A 23,105-nucleotide genomic window follows, 5' to 3' on the forward strand; every position below is an offset into this window, starting at 1 on the left:
GTTTCTGTGGACTTGTTTCTCCAATGTACCCAGACTGACACAATGATTGTGGTTGATAATTTTTAATGGAATAATGTACTGTAGTCTGAAATCACAGTGTTAAGTGTGTCATCGTGTCCTGATACACAGTCTTTAAAACATGGGAACACAGGCACAATGTTTCATTCTTGCCTCTGTAAGAGCTATCTCCAGGAATTTTAACAGAAGTCCTGTGTTTCCTGGACGTCTAACAAATAAGGTGAATGATCTTGGTCTCTATTCAAATATAGAGAAATGATCCAACAAAGGTCATTTTGGCAAAGAAGGGGCTTATAAAATACTTTTTTGCATGTAGGTGGTTCGGGGGGAGTCTGGAAATGAGACCATTTAGCCACCAGAGTGGGCTTCTAAGGGAGGTAATGCTGTCTCCTGTTTGAATATTTGGGTGCATGTGATATGTTCTCTTTGCTTTTGGTGAATATTGGGGTTGGGAGAACTGACTCATTTTGGAGTGGTTCTCAAGCCTGGTTAACCAGCATAATCACTTATAACAGAGCTTAAAAAAAAACCCAGTGGACCATACCACAGTCCAAATCAATTAAACTTCTGACGTGCGAGCTAGGTGATTCCTGAAAGCAGTTCATGTGAAGAACTAGGTTGTCCACTTGTGGAGAATTAGTCACTGCCACCTCACGAATAGCAACAGAACTCTGTCATATATAGTGCCAGAAATAAGACCCCAGTTCAGAACTCAACTCACTGCCAGTGAGTCGATGTCAACTCTTAGTGACCCTACAGGACAGGACAGAAATGTCCCTCTGTGTTTCCCAGACTGCAACTCTTTAAGGGAGTAGAAAGCCCGGTCTTTCTCCCAAGGAACAGTGGTGGTTTTGAAATGCTAATTAGTAGTTCATAGACCAATGAATAACTACTACGCCACCAGGGCTCTTTCTCAGGATAGAAGGCACTCAAAATATGGTCAGGGAAGAGCTGCCAGCTCAAAGCAGAGTTGATCATAATGACGTGGATGGAATAAGTCCGTTGAGACCTTCATTTGCTGATAGAGGATGTCTCAATATGAGAAGAAACAGCGACAATGATCTAATCATTGAAACTCAGAATTATGAAGTACTAATACAGAAAAACCAGAACTCATAAAATATTACATGGAACTCATGAAGATCAATATGCTAGGTATTAGTGAGCTGAAACGGACTAATATCTGCCATTTTGAATCAGACAGTCAAACAGTTTGCTATGCTGGGAATGACATATTCAAGAGGAATCACATTCATCTTCCTAAAGAACATTTCAAGATCTACTTGAAGTACAATGCTATTGTGATAAAATACTATCTATCTGCATAAAAGAAAATCCAGTCAATACGGTTATGTAAATTGATGCATCAACCACTACAACTGATGAAGAAACTGATGAATTTTACCATCATCTTCAGTCTGAAATTGATCAAACACAATCTGAATTCATGGATAACTATTGGTGATTGGAATTCAAAAGTTGGAAACAAAGAGGAAGAAACAATAATTGGAAAATATGGTCTTGGTGATAGAAATAAATCTGGAGATCACGATAGAAATTTACAAGACTAACAACTTCTTCATAGCAAATACCTGGAGTGGGCATACACAGGAATCAAACTGACTACAACAGTGGGAAGAGAAGATGGAGAAGCTAAATGTCAGCAGCTAAAATCAGTCCGGGAGTCAACTGTGTAACATGCCATCAACTGCTCGTAGCGAAGTTCAGATTCAAGTTGAAGAAAATTAAAACAAGCCCACGGGAGCCAAATACAACCTTGAGTTTATCTCACCTGAATATTAAGGTGTCAGGAGCAGATTTGACTCACTAAACACCAAGGACAGGACACCTGATGAGTCGTGGGATATCACCGAGAACATGAAGAAAGCAAAAGATCACTGAAGAGACAGGAAAGAAAGGATCAAACTGGATGTCAGAAGAGATTCTGGAAAGTGCTTTCAATCATGGAGTAGCTAAGGCACTTCATATGAAATGAAGCCAAAGAGCTGAACAGAAACTTTCAGAAAGGATCTGGAGAAGGATTACAATGAAATGTGCAGATACCTAGAGTGAGAAAACCAAAATGAAAAAACATATGCACTACATCTTCAATTAACTGAAGAAAACAAATCCAAGCTTTAAGGTGCTATATTGAAATATTCTATGGGGAAAATACTGAACGATCCAGGAAGCATCAAGTGAAGATGGAAAGAATACACATTATTCTACCAAGAAGAACTAGTTGGCATTCCACCATTTCAAGAGGAAGGATATAAACAAGCACCAATAGTACTAATGGAAGATATTCAAGCTGCACTGACAGAATTCGCCAAAACCAGTTGCCAAGCATTGACTGAATTCAATTTTTAAAGTTTCAACAAACTGATGAAGCACTGGAAGCATCGGTGGAATGATGTTTTGGGGTTCTGGGACCCTGCTGGAATGATGCTCTGAGGGATCCATGACCCTGCCAGAATGGTGCTAATTGGGGTCCGGACCAAAAGAGAACGATTCTCTAAGTCCGGGACCTGCCAGAAAAATTTTCTGGTGTATCTGAGACCTCTCCAGAAAGTTGCTCTCCCACCAGAGAGATGCTCTGGGGAACTGGACCCCTCCAGAACCATCATCCACTAATTGCATGCTTTTATGGGGGTGCCGAAAACCCACTTCCCTCAAGCATATTTCTTGCGGTATTTCCGCTCCACAACACTCCATCCGCCCACTCAGCACAGACTGGGGCCGACAAAAATTAAGAACAAGTATTGTTAGTAGGCATTGTGTTTGGCCCTAGAGAATATTTAGAATAAAAGACTTACTTGAAGCATAAACTCTACCAAGCAAGCCAAACTATTTAGACTGTAATAAATATCAAGTTCATAAATAATGTACTATAGTGGAGCAGAGGAGTGAACTTTGCATAAGATGTGAGAAGGCTAAACATTTAAACTGAGACTTGAGCAAAAAATGAGCCATGTACAAAGCTGACATTTTCATGGCTTGGTAGACTGATTGTTATCCAGAGGCAATATTCTACAACTCATCTACAGATTCAACCTCATTCCTCTCACGGTTTGCTTTTCCAGAAAATGACAAGCTGATTCTAAAATTTCTATGGACATGTGACAGTTTTAGTATAGCCAAAATAATCTGGAGAAACAATAAAATCTAGGTGGAGAATGCTCATTGCCTGATATGAAAACTTACTAAAAAGCTATAGTAGTTATACTGTGTAGTAGTGACATAAAGGTAACCTATTGATGGAATATAATTGAGAGTCTAAAAATTCAACCTCATACATACATAGCTAAATGATTCAAAAAGAGTGCAGAGAAGTCACTGTGATTTCAGCAAATGCTGTCGAAACAACTAGATATAGGAAAAAAGAATGGGTTTTGACTGCCACCATGCACCTTATGCAAACACTAACTCAAAATAGATCTTAAGACCTAAATGTAAGAGCCAAATCCTAAAACCCTTAATAAAAAACATATACATAAATGTCTGTGACCCTGGATTAGGGAATGATTTCTTAAGATATCTTCCATTTTAAGCAATTATGACATCTTAAACATAAGCAGCCCAAGTTCAACATAAGTTGAACTTCATCAAAATTAAAGTCCCTTATAATTGGAAAGACACAATCAAGAATTTGAAAAAGGCAACCTACATCAGTAACTATTCATGAGATACCTAATAATCTTGTATTCAGAATATATAAATGTTATAAGTCAACAACTAAAACTCCACAAATTAAAAATTAGTCAAGAAGTTAGTCACTACTCTAAAGATATAAGTATGTTAAACATAAATTATATAGCTCTATTATAGATTTAGTCTGAAATTTCTGTAAATTGTTTGAAACTGAAAAATATTAAAACGAGTCTAAAAGTGCTAAAATAATATTTTGTGGCTATCCAATCTGAATTTAGGTAACATTTAATGAAATGAACACTAATGACCTGGGGGAGGGGGGCCATATTAAGAACATCATATGTGAAGGAAGCAAAAGGTCATTAAAGACAGAAAAGCAAGAAAAAAATCAAAGTAGATATCAGAAGAGACATTGAAATTGCTCATTACTTAAAGTAGCTAAGGCAAATGGAAGAAATGATAGAGTTAATAAAGTTGAACAGATACTTTTAAAGGGCAGCTCAGGAAGACAAAGTATTAAAAATTCATCATTTTTTCACCTTATATGCTACCAAGTCCTGCCAGCCACCTCCACCCCCATCTGCCCCAACCCAAAATGGCTCTGATATCTCCCATCAGCCTCCACTACAATCCCTGTGCACAGCCACATTCTTGAACTATCCCAACAACCTCCCCACTGCTCTCCCTGCACCCACATCTGCACCCTTTCTCCAAGTACCTGCACCAGGCTCCTCACCGAAGCCCCAGTGATATACCTAATATTGCTATGACCATGTCACTGCTCCACTCAACTCCCTCCAAAGGTTCCCCGCCTTCATCAGGAAGCTGGATCTCACTTCTGGAAGGCTGGTTAGCACCAGGACCTGGCTGACCTGTGCCCAGCTCCTTCTTCTTGTCCTTTCAAATGCCTGTGTCCGAGGCATTTGAAAGGGAGGACAGGCCCCAGCAATTTTCCTGGACTTTCATCCTCAGCTGTAAGAGTCCCGTGTCCTCATTTCCACTTGGTCCAGCATCATTAGGATGTGTTTGCATGTCTCTCTGAAGCAAGGATCGCATCAGCAGCCACTGACTGCCTGCCAGACCTGCACTGAGTCACTTAACCCACAAACATCTGGCCCACTTTAAGGACGAACCACTAGGGGCTCAATGAGGCTCAAAGACTTTCGCAAGGAAATCAGCTAATGAATAGAAGCACTAGAATTTGATCTCAATTCTGACGGTAGGGCCTATCAGCCTACACAGACATGCTGGAGGGCTTTTGTGTCTACACAGGAGCTAGATCTAGAAAGGACACTGAACCTTCACGGAATGAACAAGAGCAGGTCTCTGCACAGGAACCACCCTCCACACTCAGGCAGGGACTGGAACAGAACTTCCCCCGAGTGAGATGTCAAAGGTTATTGGTGGGTAACAGGGTCAGTTGCAGAAAGTGGGGGGTGGAGGGTAGAGGTGATGGGAAAACGACAAGGATCATGGAATGTTAGCTTGCAAACAGATTTTTATAATAGCTGTCAATAAGGCTTAAACCTGTAAATAACTGAACAGGCAAAAGTTGTGAGATAGATACAAGGGGGCTTCAAAAAGTTTGTGGGAAACTTCCATTCTTTTCAGATTTGTTAGGCTTTTCAGATTTGTGGTGCTTTTTCTTGCTTCTCGTTCCTTTGTTGGTCTGCTTTTGCACCTGCATGACCAGGTCCAGGGCCTTCTTGAAAGCTGGAATGACATGGTCCACTGGGGTGAGTGGTGTCCCCCAGGTCCCATACTCACTCAAGGCACAGCTGTCAACACCTGTAGTTGTTCAGGAGCCAGCAGAAACCCCGCCCACTCCCCAGCCCCGACACCCCACACCCCTTTGCAACCAGCCTCACCTTGCAGGTAATTGAGAAGCAGGTCTACAGTGGGTTCTGCTTTGTTCTCAATTTTTCCCAGGTTGTAGTCTGGCTGCTTGGCCATCTCGGGAGAACTTATCAGGTTGGCCCTTGCTGTGACACAGAGGGAAAAGACCCAGCCAGTTCAGTAACTGACAGTCAACGTAGCAAGTTATTCCTGGGGTCCTGACAGGTAAGGAATGCAAATGCCTGCATAGATGCCCACATCCTGCCTCCTGATCCTCATCCAGGTCCCCAAGCTTTGCCTACATCACAAAGGTAAGAGTTGGCTTTATTTCTTGACCCTGTATGCTACCAAATCCTGCCAGCCACCCCCCTCTATCATCTGCCCCTAACGCAAAATAGCTCAGATATTTCCCGTCAGCCCCCACTACAATCCCTATGTTACAGCCACACCTCCTTTGTGGACTATCCCAACCTCTGACCCGCTCTCCCTGCAGGCACACCTGCACCCTTTCTCCAAATACCTACGCCAGGCTCCACACTGAAGCCCCAGTGATATACCTCATGCTGCCATGGTCATGTCACTGCTCTGCTCAACTCCCGCCAAAGGTTCCCTGTGCTCATCAAGAAGTAGGATGAGTTCTGGGAGGCTAGTTAGCACCAGGACCTGGCTGGCCTGTGTCCAGCTCTTTCTTCGTGTCCTTTCAAATGCCTGTGTCCCTGAGGCATTTGAAAGGGAGGACAGGCCCCAGCAATGTTCCTGGACTTTCATCCTCAGCTGTAAGTGACCCATGGCCTCCTTTCCACTTGGTCCAGCATCATTAGGATGTGTGTGCATGTCTCTCTGCAGCACGGGTCACATCAGCAGCCACTGACGGCATGCCAGATCTGCACTGAGTCGCTTAACCCACAAATATCTGGCCCACTTCAGAGACGAACCACTAGAGGCTCAAATACTTTCCCAAGGAAATCAGCTAATGAATAGAAGCACTAGAATTTGATCTCAATTCTGACGGTAGGGCCTATCAGCCTACACAGACATGCTGGTGGGCTTTTGCCTCTACACAGGAGCTGGGATCTAGAAAGTACAGTGTGAACCTTCACGGAATGAAGAGCTGTTCTCTGCAAATGAATCACCCTCCAAACTCAGGCAGGGACTTGAACAGAATTTCCCCTGGCCAGGGACTGTAGGAAGTCCCATGTGGCGTGGGGATGAGTTTTTCTAGAACAGCTACATTGGGTAGAGAATTAAGACTACAGTAGGGATCAGGTGTCCCAGTGTCTGGTGGGTTACATGCTGGACTTCTAACCACAAAGCCATCAGCTGGAAACTACTGGCTGGAAAAAGATGAGGCTTCCTACTCCTGTGTAGAGTTACAGTCTGGGAAACCCCCACAGGCAGTTCTACCCTATCCATAGGGTCGCTGGGTCAGAATAGCTGCCAGTGAGTTTTCATGGGAGCGCTGCCTCTTGTCATGCCAGCATGTGTTCAAGGAGTGGTGTGGAGCACCAGGCCAGCCCCTCAGTCCCTCATTGGCAGAGCCACACCCCACCTGGATGGTCTCCTTGAGCAACTCTACAGCCTCCTTCAACTCCCGGATCTAGCTCGTGGCTTCGGTAAAGCTGGAAATTTTCCTAAAAGCGCTTACTCAAAACCAAAACCAAACCAAAAGAACCCTACAAACCAGGCAACACACTCGGAATTTTCATTAGAACAGGGATAAAATGACTCCAGGTGGGAATACACAGTTAAAATGGAGTCGGCATAAATCTAAACATCGGACAAGCTACTTCTTCAGAGGCAGCAGAAACAGAAATATCCCTTTGGGCAATAGGCAGGAGCAGCTCCCACACTCCCCCACACTAACAGATTTGCAGAAATAATGGATCCAGTTCAATTGCCTGGATGTCTTTTACTGGCTACTTTCTCTGCATGAAAAGCAATTAATTACTGGTGGCAATTTCCTCCTGTCCCTCTTAAAGAAACCTTTCCTCCAGCTGTCTGTCCTTCACTAAGCAGCTTTCCTCCAGCTTCTTTCTACTGTTAAACACAAACAGGGTTTTTTTAAAAATTAAAGAAATAACATGCAAAAATTTTTAAGAGTGTATGTGGGAACGGGGGATCTTCCATACTTGAGGGGTCTTGCCCTTCTTTGGAGACTTATATGCATTTCCAAAGAAAGACTGCCCTCTCTTTGGTTGAGTTCCTGCTCACTGGACCCCATCTTTGTACAGCTGGGCCTGTCTCTTTCTCCTTTTACTTGCCACCGTTGACTGGTAGCCACCAACCTGGGTCACCTCCCTTGAGGTCCCAGTCCTGGACTTACCCCCAGCAACCTGGGAATGCCAATCATATCACAATGCGCAGTGGGTGCGCTGGAATATCACTTCAACACCCTCAAGGCTGAGCGCGCTGCCCGCTGCCGCCCTCCTGGCTGGCAAGAATGAGCCAGGGCGTTTCCGGACTACCGGGTGCACCCCTCCCCCTCCCCTTCCCCGCTCCCAGAGAAGGTACCGCCTAGGGGACCAGACTGGGCAAACCTCCGGAGGAAGCCCTAACGTTTTGTGCCCCAGCTGCAGCCACTCGCTTCCTGAACAGCAGTCACTTCGTGGTGAGAGAAGCCACAGACCCGGGTCTCACCTGTGAGCAGAAGACGTTGTAGGAGTTTCAGGGAGGAGCCACCGCTGTGTGAAAGGAAACAATGGAGGGGGGGGAGACACGCAAAGTTCCCGCAATGAATCGAGAACCCCGACGCCCAAAGCCCCAGTCTGGGATCCTACTTTCTCCAACAGGAATTCTCCCCAGGAACCCCAACCAATCCCAAAACTGGGGGATGGAAGCAGCCCCTGGGACACACTCCCACATCTCACCACGCGAGGGGCGCTGACGGAGCGGGGGAGGGGGAAGCAGGTCGCTTGCACCCAGCCAGGCTGCTGTGTGCACCAGGGTCACCCCAAATTGGTCACCGCGCGACCCCTCACCTGGGCGTGCCGACTACACAGTACTCAGGCTGCAGGAGCTTCTCTGGCACCACACACCAGGCAGAGCAAGTAGGATCCGCTGTATGACCCTCACTTCCGGTTAGGACACCGCCACTTCCAGCCCATCTCAGCGTGACCCGGAATGGGAGGGGAGTAGTCATGGGTGTGATCCGGAAACACATAAGTGAAAAGTCAGGGCGGAGTTAAGGTTTCATTAAGCTGCATAGACATTCAGGAAAATAAGAATCTTACTTGATATGGCAGAGATTAATATGACATCATTCCCACCAACATTATTTGAAAGTCTCTTCTTCATTACAGTGACCATACAGGAAGGGATTGCGATGAATTGGAAATAAAAAAATATGGAGGTCTTAGTGGGGGAAAAAAACCGCACACACTCAGATTCTTATCCTGACAAACGGTTAGATTATTATCAGATGTATGATCAAAGTCACATACGTCATAGACAGCACTGACTGAGCTAAAGGCACCAACTTCCCTATGGGACACTGAATATCCACATGGTAAAAGGTGTGCTCAGGGCCACATAAAAGAATAAGCAATATACTTCTACCACCGCAACACATTTTAATGTTACACAAAACAAACTGAATATTTTCTTTTTTTCTTTTTAAACATTTTATTAGGGACTCATACAACTCTTATCACAATCCATACATCAATTGTGTAAGCACATCTGTACATTCTTTGCCCTCATCATTTTCAAAGCATTTGCTCTCCACTTAAGCCCTTTGCATCAGGTCTTCTTAAATTCCCCTCCCTCTACTCTCCCCCGTCCCTCATGAACCCTCGATAATTTAAAATTATTATTTTGTCATATCTTGCCCTGTCCGAAGTCTCCCTTTACCCCCTTTTCTGTTATCCAAACTAAATATTTTTTTCTTCTCTTAAGATACTGAAGTACACTTTAACTTCCATTTGGTGCTTATGCATGTCTGAGACTGAGAAAAAAAACCACTACATCACCGGTCTAATTTTGGACTGTTGTTTATAAGGACACTTCCTGCTATGGTAAAGATGAAACAGTATGTTCTATAAAATGGAAAAACACAAAAGCCTAAGGAGCAATTACTCTGCTCTCTATGGTTCTATGAGTCTAGAATTCATATGACAGGTCTGACTTTATTGTTCTTTTAAGTATATGTTCTTATTCATATACGTAAAACCTTAGTGTATTTGTGTATTTGAAAACTGGAGGTAAATACAATAGTAACATCACATTAAAACTTGTGCTTGGTAAAGTAGAGGGGCAGCAAACAAGAAGAAAACTTTTTAGATTGACAAAGGCTGAAACAACGGGCTCAAATATACGAACAATTATGAAGATGGCATAGGACAGACCAGTGTTTCTTCCTGTGGTACACAGGGTCACTATGATTTAGAACTCACTTAATGACACCAAACAATAACAACTTCCATTGTACACTGGCTCTAAGTATAATAAGTACTAAAATGTTAGAGTATTTCTTATAAAAATAAGCATGAATGTAATAATCATTCAGAACACTTGTTGAAACCATACAATCATGGTTTTAAAATATATAACTGCAATATTAATCATGAGTTAAGGACAATATTGAACAACTGTAGATCTGCATGAGAACTCTATTTTTTAATTTTTAATTTAATACACAATTTTACAACTGCAGAGAATGTGGGGTAAAAGCATTTAAAAATACACTCTACAACGGGATATATTATACTGGTGTTTTAACAACACAGTAACAAATTTGATGATTTCATGACTCTAATTAATCGAGGAGAATGATTACATCATAAAACCTAAGAGTTTATGTACAGATTTGTGGAAATGGGATGGATTGAGTTAGAGAGCACCTTGAGTTAGTATTTCACCTTGACTGAGTAGGATTATTACCAGGGATGCAGGGAAGTTTCAACATTAGAAAAAACATTAATGTAACCGACTACATAAACAGGAAAAAGAATAAGAACCCTCTGATGATGTTAATAGATGCAGACAAGATATATGACAATATCCAATACCCATTCCTGATAAAAACACTCAATAATATGGAAAGGGAAGGGAGAGAGCTCAACATAACAAATGTATTAAAGGAAACACTGTTGGTGAAGGACAATGAGATGACTGGAACTTGCTGGAAGTAAGACAGTTACACACACAGAAAGGTTTCATCAAAAGAGTAATACAGAACCCACAGATGGAGGGGAATATGTCTTTAGCAATGAGGAGATGGAGACAGAGGGGGAGGGGAAAAGGAGGAGCAGAAGACAACAGTGGCATTTTCAGGAATCTCTAATCTAGATGCTCACCTGAGCATGCACCTGGGAAAAGGAGGCTGGAGTCTGGGTGGTCTAGCATAGGGAGCAGAGCCTGAAATCAGTGTCTGAGGATGAAGTGTTGTAAAGGGTCTTTCCGTTGTGGCTCTTGAGTCTACAAGGCTTAGGCCTCTTTGACTTGCCTGATTGGAGGCGTTCATGAGAAAGTCATATGGTGCCAGGAGAGGCATGGTCAAGTGGAGCAGATGGCATAAGGTGCTGTCAGGTATGTCTCTGTAATCCATGCAATGGAAATGTCTCCTGGGGATATTCCCAGTTGAGATGCCTGCTCTCCACCAACCACTTTCTGTCAGCTTACCTTTCTGTCATGGCTTGTGTGTTGTTGTGTTTCAAATGCAGGCAGGGTCACCCAAAATGAACAGATTTCAGCAGGGCCTCCAGACTATGCAACTAAGAATGAATCAGTTGCCACTCCAGGTGCTGAAGCTCACCTCTCGGCCCCTCCCTCCCTATCTCTTCCAGGTCACACACCTTAGGACAGACTCCCACCCACCCCCTACCTAGCTGATGCAATTTCATATTGAACCTACTTCCTCTGACTGAGAAAGTTCAGAGGGAGCTTCCCACAAGGGTAGGTGTGTCTCTATGTTTCTATGTGGATTCCATGAGTGGAGACCCCTGCAGGGTGATGTCCCCAGCTGTGTCTTGGTTCCTGAGGATGTTACAATTCCCGCACCCTGTAGGCCCCTGTTCCAGGATGCCACGATCCCCTAGGGCGTTTCCATTTAAATCCTTTCTGAGCTGGGTACAGGTCTCTGAGCATTCACGCATGGGAATACTCTGTCTCCTTTATCCTGCCCAGAACCCCTCATGCACCCTCACTCCTCAAGCCAGAAAGGCCCGATTGGGGGTAGTTTCTTGTCTGGTGTCGTTCCCTCCATGTCAGGTGCCAGGCATGAGAGCAAGGGAACCCAGAGTGGCCTTTACCAAAAGGAGCGGCCAGCCTTGCAGTCATCAGGCCACCCCATGATGACTGCGGTCTGTATTAGAGTTTAACTTCCCAGCACCTTGCTTTTCAAAAGGGTGCCATAGCAGTCACAGCCCCAAACCAGGCACAGTTTAAGTCCTCACATAGAGTAAACCTCCACTGAGTGCTTTCTGCCCAGGAAGCAAGGCTGTAGGTAATCTTGCCCTCAGGCAGAGGGCTTGGGAGAGTGGATTACCTTCACCTCTCCAGGCAGCCCAGGGAGGGGCAGTGTCTCTTGGATGTTTGCCTGCATGTGTGTCCTTGATGGAGGTCACCAAACGCTATAGGGGTCTCCTAGACAGGAGCCATGTCCTATCAGCCTTGCCCTAACTGCATTGGTCAGGAGGCCCTGGACCCATCTTGTAAGCCCACTATCTAAGGATGTTTGTGATGTATTCATTGACCACCAATCATGCTTTCGTGGCAGTTTCATTTGCCCTGCCCCACCCCTACAAACTCTTTAATTCACATCTCAAATGTGAACCTGGGAAGCCATTTCCACCTCCTGTTGGTGGCATCCCTCATCCAGATAGATGATTTGTTTGTGTCTTTATTTTGTCTTTCTCTCTTAAGATTTAACTAATATTATCTTTGAACTATATTTAAAATGGGGTCTCCTTTTTACTCTAAAACAGATCTTGGCTGTGTGTGCTTCCTTAGTCATTTCTGCCCATCGGAAACTAGCTTGTGCTCTGTTTCAGACTGCAAAAGGTACTCCAATCTCAAAAAGAATTTAAGGAGAACACTTATTAATGATCAGCAATAATTTGGTGGAGGATTTAATCTATGGGGATACCCTTCAAATGGACTTTAGGCATGCACTGCCTTCCACAGCCCTTTACTAATTTGAGGTTCTGACTTAAATCTCTACTACAGCTCCTGGGTTTTATCTCTGCTGATGCTGTACCTTTCCACTTGGAGTGTGAAGAGCACCTCAGCTCAGAGATTGGTTGTGTTAATGGCTCATCTCTCTTTATCACCGCGCTCTTCCACCCATGCCACCACCCCCCTTCTCTTCCCTCGTGACTTATAGAGCATTGCTGGCCCAGATTTAATGTCCACTCATTTTATTAATAGGGAATTTTGGTTTCCTTTATCATCCTTTTGATTTGCAGAATCCAGCAAATATTTTATTTGTTTTCAGGTCCCTTCGTGTATCAGTCTGGAGAAAGAATAACTTTTCTTCAACTGTAAAGAGGTTCAGTTTTGAAAATCTAGGAAGCAGTTCTATCCTGCCCTATAAGGTCACTATCAGTCAGAATTGACTCGATGGCAGTGAGTTTTGGTTTTGTGCATTAATATTATCTTTCAGTGACACATGCCTTCAAGGTAAGCAGTTTTTTGGTTGTTTTGAGTTATTTTCACAGTGACATAGTATTTAAAGCATTCCTTTATCAGTTCTCCTAGTGGATACAATGTTTCATAGAACCCAATTCTAATTATGCAAATTCATTTAATCCTTTCGATTGATTTCATTTGTTAGCTGTTTCTTCTTCAATTTGTTTGATTTGACTGTGTAAGAACTGTGTCCTACTAAGGTTAGCTCCTCATTTTTAAAAAGTGGGACACAATTATTCCTAATACAAAGTAACACTCAGATATATAATTCTTATATAGAGTAAGATATCATATTATTTAAAATAAAGTTACCATTTTCTATCTCCCACTGCATGGGAATACTTAATTTTTCTAACCTTTTATCCAAGTATTCTTGATAAAAGGCTTGCTTTCTTCACTGCTTTATTGTTCTCAGGTGCACTCTGTGATGCCATAGGACCTTAAACTCTTCCTTGTGGTTTCTAGGCTACAATTAATATGTGACCAGATTGCCACATCGTGGGATACAACTGCTTACATTTCGTGGTGCTGCCATACATTTACTGTAGCAGTAGGACTACTTCACTAAGTAATTTAGATATGCCAAATTCTCAGTAGGCTTACATGTTTTTCACTATGGGCATGATGATTCTTAATGAAAATTGTTTTTGTGTTTCTGATTTAGTCATGTTTTCAACATAAAGCCAATGTGTGTCCATAGACATGAATATGCTTTCATCATGTTTGTTTTCCCTTTGGTTAGGTGTCATGTCATGTTAATTCCATCTCATGGCAACCTCGTGTGTTATAGAGCAGAACAATACCATAGCGTTTCTGGAGTATCATTTGGGGAAACAGATCTCCAGTCCTGTCTTCCACAGCAATGCAGGCTGAATTTAACCCATCAACTCTCAGTGGAACAGTCTAGTTCAAGCTGTTTGTGCCACCTACAAACCTTCATTGTCCTTAACCCCAAAAAGCAAACTCACTGCCACAATGTCAATTCTCACTCATAGTGTTCCTATGGAGGTTTCTGAGATTCAAAATCTGTACAGGATCCACCAGCCTCGTTTTTCTTTTAAAGATCTGCTGGTGGAGTTTAACTGACAGCCTTGAGGGTAGCAAATGAAGCCAGGATTCTCCCCCACCCCTAGAAATTAACCCGGCCAAACATATGCCATCAAACCCACACCAACTCCTGCAGACTCCATGTGTGTCAGAGCTCCGGGATGTTGCAGAGGAGTTTCGGTGGCTGGTTTCTCAAAGTTCATCACCCAGGCTTTCTTCCAGGAGACCCTGATTAGACAGAAAGTTTGAATCTCTCCATGAACACCTATCCATGGTAACCATTATAATGCTCAAGGACATCAAAAACTAAGCCAGGCACACATTCGTGCACGTGCACACATGCCAGAACCTATGGGACCTGGCATTCTTTCAAAGAAGGAAAACTCAAAACTATATAATGAGGTTGGATTTTTAACTATAACATGAGAAACCACCTTTTGGAATAGGCAAAATTCGCAAGACCCAGAAAAATTAAGCCATTTTGTTAATTTTCAGCTCTCACTAGTTTCTATGTGAATTGTACAGATAGATATACTGTAACCTAACTGGTCTCTTTACCATAGCTAGAGAATATAATTAATACCAATTTTAATAGATCTTCAAGAAAGATACTCTATGTAAATTTCTTAATATTCTTTCTGAGTTTTTATGGAAGATGAACAAGTTTCTTAAAGATTTTTAAGATGTATAATTGAGGAATTATAAAAGATTTATTACATTATTCTGTTTAACATAATAATACTACACTCTTTACCATTATCTATTAGGGACAGAAATGCAGAGGCTTCAAAAGGATCATGGCTAATTTCACTATCTTTATTCCATTTTTCCATGATCTTTTTGAAACCCATTTTTCCATGATCTTTTTGAAACCCATTGATGGCATGAAAGATTAGCTACCTATGAGCTCCTTGTATTTAAATTAGATAATAATTTCATAATTAGCAATCATTTGGCCCACCATTTGATTCTGTATGGTGACCATTGTGGTTTCAGAGTAAATCTATACTCCGTAAGATTTTTAATGGATAACTTCCGAAGGTATTTTCTCCTGGAACAAACTCTTTTGGTCCGTCTCTTAGTTAATCCCATCACATCCTTCAAATCACAGTCTTCAATGAATTCAATTAATTTGACTATTGAGGGCATAGGGTGAAAGCCACCACTAAACAAAATGGTCCCATAGGCAGGTACATAGAATGAGTTCACAGTAGCAATGAACTGAGAGCGTACCTACCTATGTGTACCTACCCCCTGTTTTGAGGACCGATGTTTGGTCTGGGTCCTAACTAGATCAATTAATTAGAGACATTGAAAAGAATACCTTTCTTATTCTTAGCTGCCATCTAGTTTTCTCCAGTTTATAAGAACAGGATGTACCCATGGAAATGTAGTGGGTTATGTGTTGGATTGCTAACCACACATTCAGTAATTCAAAACCATTAACTGGTGATGCTTTCTAGTCCCTTAAAGAGTTGCAGTTTCAGAAACACACAGGGCCTTTTGTACTCTGCCCTGTAGAGACTTTATAAGTCAGAATTGACTCAATGAGAGTTGGTTTTTTTTTTTAATGGGCAACAGAACAAAACCATGCCCTGTGACCTCAGTATTCTGAGTTCAATATGGTCACCTTTTTTCTTGGGGATTGGAATGGTGACTTTGGGCTCTTCACATATTGGTCATAAACCTGAAAGTCCTCATTTGCATTTCTTCTAACTATTGCCCCTTTTGTTTTACTTTTTTACTAGTGTTTCTTCATGATCCATTTATTTTTCCAGTGTGGGGATTCCCATGTGTACTTATTGCTAATGAGCTTTTCATTTCATGTATATAGAATATTCATATACAAACATGTATGAAACACTTTATTTTGCCACCTTCCATGAATCAGATGCAAATGCCTTAAAAGTTTACTGAAAATGTGCTGTGATTCCTGGTTTTGCCTGTCTACCTACCTTAGTTCCTTACATTTAGGTAAAGTCTGAGAGAGCAGACAGTTCCACATACATAATTAGCAATGTGAGTTTCTTGATGGGTTAGATTTGGGTTCAGTGTAGGGTTGTAGAGTGCTAGAGTCAGAGTCTGTATTTGTGATTGGAATCTAGGTCATGGGATTAATGTGCCCGGTTCAAGAACAACAGTCAATGGATAGAACTAGAATTTAAGTGTCATGAGTGGAGAGTCAGATGTTGGTGGACGGATTAAAGGGCTTTATGTTTAGAATGTGTCGTGCCTACCAGTTTATGTTTGGAGTTGCTTAGGGGCTTATGTGTTATGGTATAAAGATATAGAGCTATGGTTTAAACAGTATAGTTTTGGAAGGTGGTTTCTGATATTGAGACATTTTGTCATAAAGTTAACATTAAAGTTATAGAATATATTCAAAATTGTGTTCCTGATTCAAGCAATTGGGATAATTGAATTAGGTTAATTTGAGTGTGTATGGCAGGGGTCTTCAAACTTTTTATGCAGGGGGACAGTTCACTGTCCCTCAGGCCGTTGGAGGTCCAGACTGTAGTTTTTTTAAAAAACTATGAACAAATGCATATGCACACTGGACGGGTCGGCTGCTAAGCAGGACAGACAGCGGCAGCAAAAACAACTGGTGGGACTGATAAATATCCTTGGCAGGCCGCATGTGGCCCGCGGGCCTGGTTTGAGGATCCCTGGTGTATGCTGTTAGCATTTCTTAAGGAAAACCTTATTTTTTCCACTGGGCTGTGGGTATCACGGAATGCTCAGGGTGCAAATAGACATTGTGGATGTAAAGAGCTTTTCAGGTGGTTAGGAGTTCAGTGTTTTAGGATATTATTAGTGTGCTGTAAGAATGCTCAGCATCTTAAGGTGTAAGGGTTAATGGTTTGGGAGTTGTGGATTAACAATTAATAGTTATTGGGTTAAGTTTCAAAAGTTATTTTGGCGTATTGAAATGTAGCCTACAACGTTTTTATATTTATTAGGTATTTATGACTTATTTTGAATATTTTATGGATATGAACATTAATTTATGATTAGAGGCAATTTTATTTCATTTTGGAAGCCTCTTTTCTTTTTTAAAAAAATCGCATTTTGCAATATCCCGGCGTGGAGTAGGAAACCAGTGGAGAGGACTGGGAGGCTGGCCCCAGCACCATAAATTAAGTGGATTCCTGCCCCTCCCCCGAAAAGAATTTGTTCCAAAGGACGACATTGGCTCTGCAGCTCCGGGAGATGGACATAACTGATCAGAGCACACAGGAGCAGATGAAGGGGCAGGAGGAGAGAGTGGAACACAGCCTGGCCCACCAGGCCGTGAGGATGATGTTCCTGAGTAGAGCAGCCTGTCCACAGAGAGAACAACATGGCTTGTCCCTATATGAGAAATGATGCCCCTCAGTGGGTAAGGGCGATACAGGGGCCAGCACCGGAGACACAGTGTGGGAATTGCACCTGACCTGATCCCACCACAGCGAGGCAAAGCAATGGGGGAGTGCAGCAGAACAGCAAGGGATTGGAGGGCAAGGTCCCCGGGGAATGCTGAAAGTGGACTTTGGGGCCAGGGCGGGGTACCCCAACAGTCTGGACTGGAAAACGCTCCTAAGGGCCAGCAAACGATCCCTGTACTAACTACAAGCTTTTCTCTTTGGAAGTGTTTTGTTTTGTTCTTTGTCAGTGGTTTCTTTTTGTTGTTTTGTTGTCTGGTTGTATACTGTTGCTTTGTTTTCCTCTGTCTTGTTTTCATGCATGTTAGTGTCTCCTCTGGTCTGTCTGAATAGGACAGGCTGGATGAACTATCTGGAGGAAAAACAACGGGACCGACAGTTCCGGGAGGACTTGGGGTGGGAGGTAGGGGGAGTAAGGAAGTGGTGTTAACAAACCCAGGGACAAGGGAACAACATGGGACCCCAAATGGTAGAGAGGGGGGAGTGGCAGGTCTGGTGGGGAATGATCAAGGGTAAGGTTGCTTAGATAAGAGGTATACTCTAGCCCAGGTGGCAACGAAGCATGGTAGTAGGGCAGGAGGAAAGTCAAGGGAGATGGAGGAAAGAGCTAGGAGTCAAAGGGCATTTATGGAGGTCTAGACAAAGACATGTACATGCAAACATATATAGGAGGATGGGGAAGTAGATCGATGAGTCTATATTTATAGGTTAAGTATTAAGGTGGTGGAAGGACCTTGGGCCTCTAATCAAACACTCCCTCAATACATGAATACTTTCTTTTATTAAATTGGAACTCTATGATGCTCACTCTCCTGACAAAACGGCTGGTGCCAAAGTGGGTGAACAAGTAAATGTGGTGAAGACAGCTGATGGTGCCCGGCTATCAAAAGAGATAGTGACTGGGGTCTTAAAGGCTTGAAGATAAACAAGCGGCCATCTAGCTCAGAAGCAACAAAGTCCACATGGAAGAACACACCAGCCTGTGTGATCGAGTGGTCCCAAAGGGATCAGTTACCAGGCATCAAAGAACAAAAAATCATATCATTGGGTGCACACCTCCATGATAGGATCGCTGAAGACAAATGGGTGCATAAGCAAATGTGGTGAAGAAGGCTGATGGTGCCCGACATTTTCATTTTTAAAAAATAGGAATGTGTCTTAGCATATTCACATGTTGAACTATATTATTTCATGTTAGATTTGCAGAGGTGTTTTTTTTTACATGAAAAGCCTCTGACTTTGTTTAGTACTTTTCATGTGTCTATTTAGATGGTTAATCCTTTTTTGCATTAATAGCTATATTATAGAGCTTATTTTCTTATGTTAAATCAACTCTGGGGAAGATTCCAATTAATCATGGTATATAATTATTTCAGTGTGTTGTCTGACTCAGTTCCCAATATTTTCAAGCACTTTTTCTTGTGGATCCATTACAAATATTGGTCTACAGTTTTCTTGAAGTATCATTATCTGACCTTGTTAACAGTTTATTCCTGGTCTCATAGAAAATGTTATTAAGTGTACTCTCACAACTATTGTTATGTTTTCACCCAATAACTTGAACTTAAGAAAAAAAGTGTTTATTCATACTGTGTGAATCCTCTGGTCTTTAATCTATTTTAGATTAGCCTTGAAGTTTCTCATGGAATTTAATTGTGATTCAGTTGATTCTGGACCCTCTGAGCATCTTGAAACCCACTCAACTCATAGCTCACTTGTTCTGGAGGGATCCTCAAGTCTTGCAGCTGACCCCTCAGTGTAAGCAGTGTTTCTCAAAATTCCTAACGTTGTGACCCTTTAATACAGTTCCTTGTGTTGTGGTGACACCCCAACCATAAAATTATTTTTGTTGCTACTTCATAACAGTAATTTTTCTACTGTTATGAATCCTAATTTAAATATCTCATATGCAGAATATATTTCTATTGTTACAAATTGAGCATAAATAAAGCCTAGTGATTAATCACAAAAACAACATGTAATTATATATTGTGAAATATTTCTAATTATAAATAAATGAATATTTGTCTTGAAGCCTGGTGTAGCATGGGTAACAGTCTTCACGTCAGGGACTCATGTTGGTGTACCTGCATGTTGGCAGACCTGCCTGGAGATGGATAAGGTCTCTGTTCCTACGACCATCAGAAATATGTGTTTTCCAATGGTCTTCGGCGTCCCCTGTGAAAGGGTCGTTCAACCCCCAAAGGGTTTGTGACCAACAGGTTGAGAACCACTTGCGTAGAGGGATAAATGATTTACAGTACTCTTGATGGACAAATAGTCACTCACACCTGAGTGAGTGTGTGCTACCCTCACACTTGGGCCCAAGATGGGAAACACTCTGCCATAAGACATGCTGGATGGATCTTAGAGAAGTTCTTTCAGCCCACCCCCAAGAGAATGGTGTAAATCAATGAGGGACAGGAATTCCTCAGTGATTTTATCATCACCTTGTTCTATTTTTTTTTTTTTAGTGAAGGAAACCCATTCTTTCTTTTTAATAAGAGAGTTTATGTTCCGGCAAACTTCACAGGAAAGGTTTGGCATCTGTTATTATGGAAATAACTTTTGTAAATATAACTATCACACTAGTACTTTGTGCCTGCCTTGTGTATTGATTAGTGGTTTCTGAGGTTGTCAATGTTAGGTGTTTGAGTTGATTCCACATAGTAGGAACCCAGTACACAACAGAAGGAAACACTGCGTTCTCCTTTAACAGACTCTCAATTTAGGATGAACCCATTGTTGCCGTCACTGTGTCAATCCATTTAGTTGAGGGATTCCTGTTTTTCACTGCCACTCTACTTTACCGGACATACTGTCCTTCTCCAGGGACTGCTCTCTTCTGACAACATTGTCCAAAGTATGTAATATGAGCTCTCACTCTCTTTACCTCTAACTAGCATTCTGAGCTCATTTATTCTAGGACAGACTTGTTTGTGCTTTTGGAGACCGTTATTTCTGTATTCTTGGCCATCACTACAATTCAGTCAAACCTATTCTTCTTCAGTCTTCCTTATTCAGTGATCAACTTCCACATATGAGGCCATTGACAATACTGTGGTTTGGGTGAGGTGAACCTACTCCCTAAAGTAAGATCCCTGCTCTTCAACACTCTAAACAGCCAAGTAAGGTTTATTCATCCAATACAATGTATCTATTGATCTCTTGACTGGTGATAGAATGACTATCACCATTCTGTTGTTTTGTTTTTTGCATAGGCTAACAGTTTTCTGGAAGGAGTTAGAACTTAGTCAAGCTTAGATTAAGATTGTTGCTCACGGAGGGGTCTGGACGGCAACCGTTCTCTGTAACCGACCAAAATAAGACCCCTGAGTTGAAACCCGTTCTTAAGACTTGGTGGTATGGTGAGCCTTATATTTAAGGTATGCTTGATGACTGGGCATTAAAGAAATTGTGTTTTTCTCTAGTGGCCTGACTTGCTGATTAGTTTCAGAGGAACACTAGTCTACACCCTTTATCCTATAACTGCAACCTCACACATCCCTGCCTTCAGAGACACCCCGGGGGTTGCAAAAGGGCAGTTCCAATGATGTCCAACTAGCCACTCAGGCTACTGCCTCCCTATTTTATCACAGCATAACCTCTGCCCAGCACATTCATTTTGTTTTCTTGCCAAACTATTTTCCTGGTGGAGCATGTTTTACATGATCAAGCCTTGGCACTAGCTTTTCCCCTTCTCCCTAGTAGACCAAGACTATGGATTGGCTATCCTTAAACCAAAACCAATAACCCCTCTCCTACAGTTTGTGTTGTTTGCTATCTGTCAGCATTACCTAGAAAAATTGGAGTCCAGAATCTAGGCACAAATATGTTGATAAGTCATCTCTTTGCTGGACACATCTTGTATTTTTAAGCTTCTGCCATCACTTTGGCTCATGGCATCACCCATCTACCTATCCCTTGCCATTCCTTTACTGTAGGCTTCAGTCTTTCACAAAGGCTTTAAAATTGGACAACCATAAACCCAAGAACTTAAGAGAGGAGCAAATAAGGATTCCCCTGGCTTGTTTTCTTGTTTAGGAGATCTCTGTCTTGTCCTATTGGTGTCTCTCGGTCTCATTGTCCACCTCTACAGCAAGTTTCTCTAGTTACCACACTCTACTGTGCATAAATGGGCTACCGAACCATAGGTATTTCTTCACATACAATAGATATTCTAAAGAGTACCCAGGAGGCAAGGGGATTGGAGCAGGTTAAACTTGATGAAAAGCTCAGCATTGTCGGAATGGCATTCATGAGCATTATTCAACTTGATCACATTAGCCAAATAAGTCAAGGGTTATGGTCTGAGGTGCAGTGCAGGCCGAAAAAGAACATTCTTCATAAAATAAACTTTTTTTCCCCAGTTAGAATCTTGGTGAAAAGATGTTTACCTTTCATAGAGTTTGCGAGTTTTGAGACCTTTAAAACTTCCACTTTATGCTGAAAATAAATATTGAATATATAAATGTGGATCTAAAGTTGATAATTTATATTTGAGAAATTAGTAAAATTGCTCTGTAAATGTAGAGTGGGTTTTGTTTATAATCCAGATTCCCTCAGTTTAGAACATGATTTTGATCCTAGGGGTTGGGGGTGGTCACTATTTAGCACAAGAAGTACAGGCCAAGAACCTGCCATGCCTTTCTCGACATTGTCTGCTTTTCAACAAAGATTTGCCACAGAGAAATACAGTCCAGTCTAGGGAGTTAGAAATCTGTTACTATTGTCTTGTACACTGAAGCATCACAAGAAAAGATTTCAACTTCTGACTGGGTTGTGAACCAAATCCATTCACCTGACTCCAAACAAGGTTAGCAACCCTGGGGCTCTAGGGGGGCAGAGCTGGAGAGGGATCCATGCTTCCTGGGATCTGGCCCCAGGAGAGTGAACGTGTACAAGGGCCCAGGCTGTCCTGCCCACCAGGGTCCTAGGTCTTTTCGCATCTCCCTGAATGATAGAATTCACTGGGTAAGTAGTCAATTTGCAAAAGGCCTGGTGGTTGCTTACTGGTTAAAGATTGGGCTGCTACCTGCAAGGTCAGCAGTTCAGAATTACAAGTAACACCTGGGGAGAAAGGCAGGGTATCTACTCTTATAAAGAGTTACATTCTCAGAAACCCACAAGGGGCAGGCAGTTCCACCTTCTCCTAAAGTGTTGCTGTAATTGGAATCCACTCGATAGCAGTGAGTTGGGTTTTAGATTTGGGTTGCTGATTACAGTGATAACTCAGTGTCTGTTTCCTGCAACCCCACTTTGATTAGGTCTCCATTGAATCCTTTCTGAAAATTAACCAAAGATGGAGATCATCTTCCCCTCAGGGAGAATACCTTAGAAGTAGATTGCCTGTACTCCTCTCAAGCCAATTCCTCACCACGGGCCTGCCTAGGTCAACTATCAAACTGCATTAGGTTACAACAAATAATACTACATTTAAAGCATTATTTATCTTTGGATTCAAAAGTGCACTCACTATGGGTGATGTATACTTCTTACTTCTTT

General features: G+C 42.2%; 1 long non-coding RNA gene across 1 annotated transcript; it reads right to left on the reverse strand.

The window, feature by feature from the left end:
* Window positions 1–4,829: 4,829 nt before the first annotated feature.
* On the reverse strand, window positions 4,830–8,549 carry LOC142427947 (uncharacterized). Its single transcript, XR_012780117.1, has 4 exons — window positions 8,484–8,549; window positions 8,143–8,186; window positions 5,538–5,651; window positions 4,830–5,382 (listed from the first exon to the last, which is right to left on the reverse strand). It is a non-coding gene; the product is annotated as an uncharacterized LOC142427947 (long non-coding RNA).
* Between the last annotated feature and the right edge of the window lie 14,556 nt (window positions 8,550–23,105).

Source organism: Tenrec ecaudatus, chromosome 15 (assembly GCF_050624435.1).
Source record: "Tenrec ecaudatus isolate mTenEca1 chromosome 15, mTenEca1.hap1, whole genome shotgun sequence".
NCBI classification, from domain to species: Eukaryota; Metazoa; Chordata; class Mammalia; order Afrosoricida; family Tenrecidae; genus Tenrec; species Tenrec ecaudatus.